Source organism: Ailuropoda melanoleuca, chromosome 2 (assembly GCF_002007445.2).
Source record: "Ailuropoda melanoleuca isolate Jingjing chromosome 2, ASM200744v2, whole genome shotgun sequence".
Classification (NCBI taxonomy): domain Eukaryota; kingdom Metazoa; phylum Chordata; class Mammalia; order Carnivora; family Ursidae; genus Ailuropoda; species Ailuropoda melanoleuca.
In genome coordinates this window covers 63,279,744-63,286,226 of record NC_048219.1, presented here as the reverse complement: position 1 = coordinate 63,286,226, position 6,483 = coordinate 63,279,744, and the positions used below count along the sequence as shown (strand labels likewise).

Genomic DNA, 6,483 nt, shown 5'->3' with positions numbered 1-6,483 from the left:
CCCCCTCAGTCTCTTTCTCTCAAATAAATTAAAAAATCTTTAAAAAAAAAAAAAAGAGAAACTTGCAGATTCAAATTTCTTGGGGAGCAAGAATACTTCACAGGTAGTGTTGTCAGCCTCATGTCAATCCCTTTAGAAGACACGTGCTGCCTGGTTGTCCCGCTTTAAGTGATACTAAGATACATAAGTGTGTTCAGCCGGTTCATCTCAGAGGGTTTAACAGGAAGCTGTGTTGCTTAAAAACCATGTTCCATGTGGCATTTGTAACACTGTTCTATGACTTCAGAGGACAGCTGCTAAGTTCACAGTGAATGTTTTGTAGGGTAAAATAATTTTAATCAGGCTTTAAACTGTTAACTGCTTCATGTCTTGGAACATACTCCAAGCCATTTTCTAAGGAATATTCTAGTCCCACTCACAGCTTGAATCATAACTCAATGCATCATTAAAATGGGAACTAGACCTGTCCCTCATGAAATCTCATTTACCCACTTACTCAACAAATACTGAATATTGCAAATGTGCCAGACAATGGAATAGGTACCAAGGATACATGAGTAAGCTAATCAGTCTTTGTGCTCAAAGAACTTACAGTCTTGTAGGGATCTTACTAGCGATACAATGGTAAGCACATAGTTGTGGTACCTATTTTGGAGGGATGATGTCGTTAGGAAACTCTTCTTAGAGGAAGTGATATCTAAATTGAAACCTACACAAATCTTTCTTAAAGAATAAGTGCCAGGAAAAGCAAAGCTTTCCTTTTCTTGAAACTAATGTGTTTTTTCTTAAGGAAAACATGACTCACATAATTGTTAACTCTTTTTGCTTTGACCCCAAATAATTTCAATTTTGCAGCTCAACTCTAATTATGTAGGACCTGATAGTTTGCATATTTGTATTCCAAATGTCTCCTGGTCTTGATTTTCTTTCTATTCTTTTTCTGATTTTAAAATGTTTATGTTATTTTTCTGTTCTAAATTATACATGTTTTTGAGGCTACCTCAAATCGCAGTCTCTTTTGCTTATATTTAAAAATAGGAACAAAAAAAATCCTATATTGAGCTGGACCAGGGATGACTTTAACTTTATAAAAAATGGTCTCAGGGAGATTTTCCATGCTACCCAGGGAGGGGTCCATATGGCATTATTCTGCATTCCTGTAATAACTTAGAGGGAAACTTTCACAATGTCCAGAGCCCTTGATGTCCTGCAAATGAAGGAGGAGGATGTCCTCAAATTCCTTGCAGCAGGAACCCAGTTAGGTGGCACCAACCTTGACTTCCAAATATAACAGTATATCTACAAAAGGAAAAGTGATGACATTTACAACATAAATCTGAAGAGAACTGGGAGAAGCTTCTGCTGGAAGCTCGTGCCATTGTTGCCATTAAAAATCTGGCTGGGGGCGCCTGGGTGGCATAGCGGTTAAGCATCTGCCTTCGGCTCAGGGCGTGATCCCGGCGTTATGGGATCGAGCCCCTCATCAGGCTTCCGCTATGAGCCTGCTTCTTCCTCTCCCACTCCCCCTGCTTGTGTTCCCTCTCTTGCTGGCTGTCTCTATCTCTGTCGAATAAATAAATAAAATCTTTAAAAAAAAAATCTGGCTGATGTCAGTATCATCATACAGGAATACTGGGCAGCGAGCTGTGCTGAAGTTTGCTGCTGCTCCTGGAGACACTCTTATTGCTGGCCACTTCACTCCTGGAACCTTCACTAACCAGATGCAGGCAGCCCTCTAAGAGCCGAGACTGCTGGCGGTTACTGATCCCAGGGCTGGCCACCAGTCTCTTACAGAGGTGTCTTATGTCAACCTGCCATTGCTCTAGGTAACACAGACTCTCCTCTGCACTAAGTGGACATTGCCACCCATTGCAACAACAAGGGAGCTCATGCAGTGGGTCCGATGGGGCAGATGCTGGCCTGGGAAGTTCTGTGCATGTGTGGCACCATTTCCTGCAAACACCATGGGAGGTCATGCCTGATCTCTACTTCTACAGAGATCCTGAAGAGATTGAAAAGGAAGGGCAGGTCGCTGCTGAGAACTCTGCGACCAAGGAGGACTCAGGGTGAGTAGACTATTCCAGTTCCTGAGTTCACTGCTCTTCAACCTGAAGTCACTGCCTGGTCTGGAGGCGTGCAGGCGCCCTCTGTGCCATCAAGCAGTTCCCTACTGGAGACTGGAATGCGCAGCCTGCCACAGAAGACCGGTCTGCGGCTCCCACTGCTCAAGCCACGGAGTGGGTAGGAACGACCACAAGTAGTCTTCCTCTTCCACAGAGACAAACAAAATGGAAAGAAGGTTGATGGAAAATAAAGTTTCTTTAAAAAAAAAATGGTCTTAAGGTATGACTTACATCTCTGCTACCACCCATTAGTCCCTCAGGGAGAGTAATGTAGGGGAAACTGAAGTGGAGTCAGAGATATGCTTAAATCCCAGATCTGACAACATTGATATCAATCTTAGTTTGAAATCCTATGGAAATAAATTTCAGGGACTCCAGGTTCTTTTCCTGAATTATTACCGCAAACTTTTTTTCATAAGTTTAGCTTGAACTTAAAAATCATCATTATATTAATTAAGATATCTTTGGCTGCAATCCAACAGAGAATTGACCCACAGTTTGTATTATTTCCTGAGGCTGCCGTAAAAAATTACCACAAACAGGATGGTTTAAAACAACAGAAGTAATTTTCTCACAGTTCTGGAGGTCAGAAGCCCAAAATCAAGGTGTCAGCAGAGTCATTCTCCCTCCAGAGGCTCTAGAAGAGAATCCTTCCTTATCTCTTCCAGCTTCTGGAGGCTCCAGGCATTCCTTGGACTGTCACTGCATAATTCCAATCTCTGACTCTGGGTTCACATTGCCTTCTCCAGTGCTTCCACTTTCTCCTCTTCTCTGTGCATCTCTCCTCTGTGTGTGTGTGTGTGTGTGTGTGTGTGTTGTGTGTGTGTGTGTGTGTTTAAAAGGTTTATTTATTTACTGGGGCACGTGGGTGGCTCAGTCAGTCAAGTGTCGGATTTTTGCTCAGGTCATGATTTCGGGGTACTGTGAAAGAGCCTCGCATGGGGCTCTGTGTTGAGTGGGGAGTCTGCTTTTTCCTTTCCCTTTTCCTGTGCCCCTCCCCCAACTCGTGTGCAGGCTCTTTCTCTCAAATAAATAAGATCTTTTAAAAAATTTTTATTTATTTACTTCAGAGAGCAAGCGAGCATGTGAGCAGGGGGAGGGGCAAAGGGAGAGGGGGAGAAGCAGACCCCCTGAGCACAGAGCCTATTGCAGGGCTTGATACCACAAACCTGAGATCATGACCTGAGCTGAAACCAAGAGTCAGACACTTAACCGACTGAACCACCCAGGCACCCCACCTCTGTGTGTCCTTTATGAGAACACTTGTCACTGGATTAAGGGCCCATCCAGATAATCCAGGATGACCTTATCTCAAGATTCTTAATTTAATTACATCTGCAAAGACCTTTTCTCCAAATAAGGTCACATTCATAGGTTCTGAGGGTTAGGACATAGACATATCTTTTTGGGGCCACCATTCAACCATACAGTGGATTAAACAATGAAGCTATTTCAATTATTTTACATAAAAGGAAGTCTGTATCTGATAGGCAATTTAGGATTGGTAAGGCTCAATGATCTCATGAAAGACCCAGACTCTCTGTCTTTCACCCTCCATAATTTTCAGCATGTTATTTTTTGTTCTCAAACCTTTTGCCTTATGATTACAGGACAGCTGCCCCAACTCCAGGCTTCACATCCCTTACAGAACAGTAAATATAGCAGGGAGGGAAAAAAGAAGAGAAACAAGACTTCTCCCTGAAGCCTCCATAGCTTCTCTCTATTCCCTATCATGCTCAGTCAAAATGTACTATTGCCAAAGAGGGATGCAGATGCCATGCCTGCCTTGGATCTGTCAAGATACATGCCCTAGGGTACACTGCCACATTGAAACTTGAGTTTTGATAATAAAGAAAGGGGAGATGGCTATTGTGTAAGCAATTAACAACATGTGCTACAATTTCTAAATGTGTTTCCTGAGGGGCGCCTGGGTGGCTCAGTCGTTAAGTGTCTGCCTTCGGCTCAGGGTGTGATCCCAGAGTCCTGGGATCGAGCCCCACATCAGGCTCCTCTGCTGTGAGCCTGCTTCTTCCTCTCCCACTCTCCCTGCCTGTGTTCCCTCTCTCACTGGCTGTTTCTCTCTCTGTCAAATAAATAAATAAAATCTTAAGGAAAAAAAAACAATTTCTAAATGTGTTTCCTGAAGATTACTGATTAAAAAAAAATTCCCCAATCCTTTTATCTACCAATTTACATAAATTCCCTCAACCTTATAACATCTACTATATGTTGGGTACCGTGATAGAAGCAGGAGTCTCAAGATCATCAAGGAGCTCTTGGTTGAGTTGAATAAGAGACAACAACAGCAATAATTCCAGGACAGCATGACAAATGCTATGTTCGAGATATGTGCATGGTACAGTGGGGGAACAGAATAGTTTGCAGCATCCAGAAAGGCAACCCTTGAGTTTTTGAGAAGCAATTAAAGAGAAAAGATGGAGGTGAGTAATGGTACTCTAGAGAGAGAGAGAAAAGAGCATGTGGAAAGACAGAGATGATTGGAGAACACTGCTACACCTTTGTGGAAGTACACAATGTTTACTACGGCTGCAGGGGAGACCTGTGTAGGTAGCAAGAAGACAGGTCAAGCTAGTAAGGTGGGTGGGAGCTAGATGAAGAGGAAGCTAAAATAAGAAGATGACACTTGATACCAAAATCTATGGGGACTTGTTGAAGGGTTTCAATCAAAGGAACAATCAAGTTAGACTGTTTTAGGATTACTCTGACAGTAGATGGATGTATCTGACTGTGTGACCAGATAGATGCTGATGCCCTTCCTAAAAAGGGCAAGTACAAGTGGAGGAATGAGAATTGGGAAAAAGATACTGAGTGGAGGTGTATGTTTCGAAGTTTGAAATACTTAGCCCAAATGGATCCTTCTCTCATTCTCACTCTCACTCTCTTTTTCTTGCCTTCTAATTGACATGCAATCTATCATGCCTTGTGGACTTAGAGGCCTCATTTTGGTTTTATTTTCCTTGTTTTAAAAAAGATGCCCTTGGATTAGAAAGGAATACATCAAAATGTTACCAGTGGCTATCTCTGTGGTGAGATTACATGACTTTAAAAAAATATTTTTAGTATTTCCCAAAGTGAACATTTTACATACATTAAAACCAAAAAGCCTTCAATTCTAACTGCCTGAGATGTTTTCATTCCAGACCCAGTATTTTTTCCCTGAGACGTGGCATCTTCTTGAATAATTTTAAGTAAATGCCAAGTTTCTTATTATCAATTAAATTTTTAAAAAAATATATTTATTTGACAGAAAGTGAGAGCACAGCCAGGACACAGAGGGAGAGGGAGAAGCAGGCTCCCCACTGAACAGGGAGCCCAGTGTGGGGCTCAATCCCAGGACCCTGGGATAATGATCTGAGCTGAAGGCAGCCACTTAACCAACTGAGCCACTCAGGCGCCCTGTAAATTAAATTTAAAAATTTCACCATTTGATCATTTTTGGTCATACTTACAGTTTCTTATCAACACACTTACCACAATTTTGCAATCATTTGCTTACCGGTCTTTTCCCATGGATTATGAATACCTCCTAGGGAAAAAAATCTGGCCTTGTTCATCTTGGTAGACCCAAGACCTAAAAATTCAGTGGATAGATATTTAATAAACATTTGCTGAATTGGAATGTATAATATGCATATTTGTATTCCTAGTGCCAAGCACAGTGCCAATGCCCAATATACGTTAGTGGAGCTATATTTCAACTTTTGGGAAGTACTCCACCAAAGTCATACTGTTACTGCGTGGCAAAAATAAAATTCCATTTTCTCAAACAGTATCTTTTTGTCACATAATATACTGTGTGTGTATCAATACAGTGATACACACATATTTATATGTACACATACATAATTTTCCCCTCATAGGCTTAAAGATCCTTCTACCTCTCTACCTTTGAAAGACTGCCAAGTCGGGAAGCTTTTCTAATTTGCAAGTAAGAAAACTAAGGCTGAAAGTTACTAAGATCACTAGTACTCCAGTTTTAGACATTGGTTCAAAAAAACCTCTTATTTATTCTATCAATTATTTAAAAGCTTTAGACAGAAACTCTTCCATCCTAAAATTCTAGTCTGGGTACAACTATAGTGAGAATTATAATTACTATATTCCTTTTGTAAGCTATGCTTATAATGCCCTGTTCCAGATATTGTGACGTGCTCAGCATCATCCACACAGTTTTATTGTATTGCAAGTTAGAAATTTCCTTGGACTCCCTAGCAAGCAGGAATCCTGTTCCGGATTGAGTCAACAGTGGGCATGTGCAAGAGATTGGAAAGCTGAAGGAAGATAGAAACAATCTTCTAGCTCAGGCAGTGGTGACATCAGCCAAGCCGCACCCTCTTGT

At 41.5% G+C, this 6,483-nt stretch overlaps 1 pseudogene; it reads left to right on the top strand.

Annotated features, from left to right (window-relative positions):
- Positions 1–1,048: 1,048 nt before the first annotated feature.
- LOC109489407 lies at positions 1,049–2,304 on the top strand (annotated as a pseudogene).
- The last annotated feature ends 4,179 nt before the right edge of the window (positions 2,305–6,483 follow it).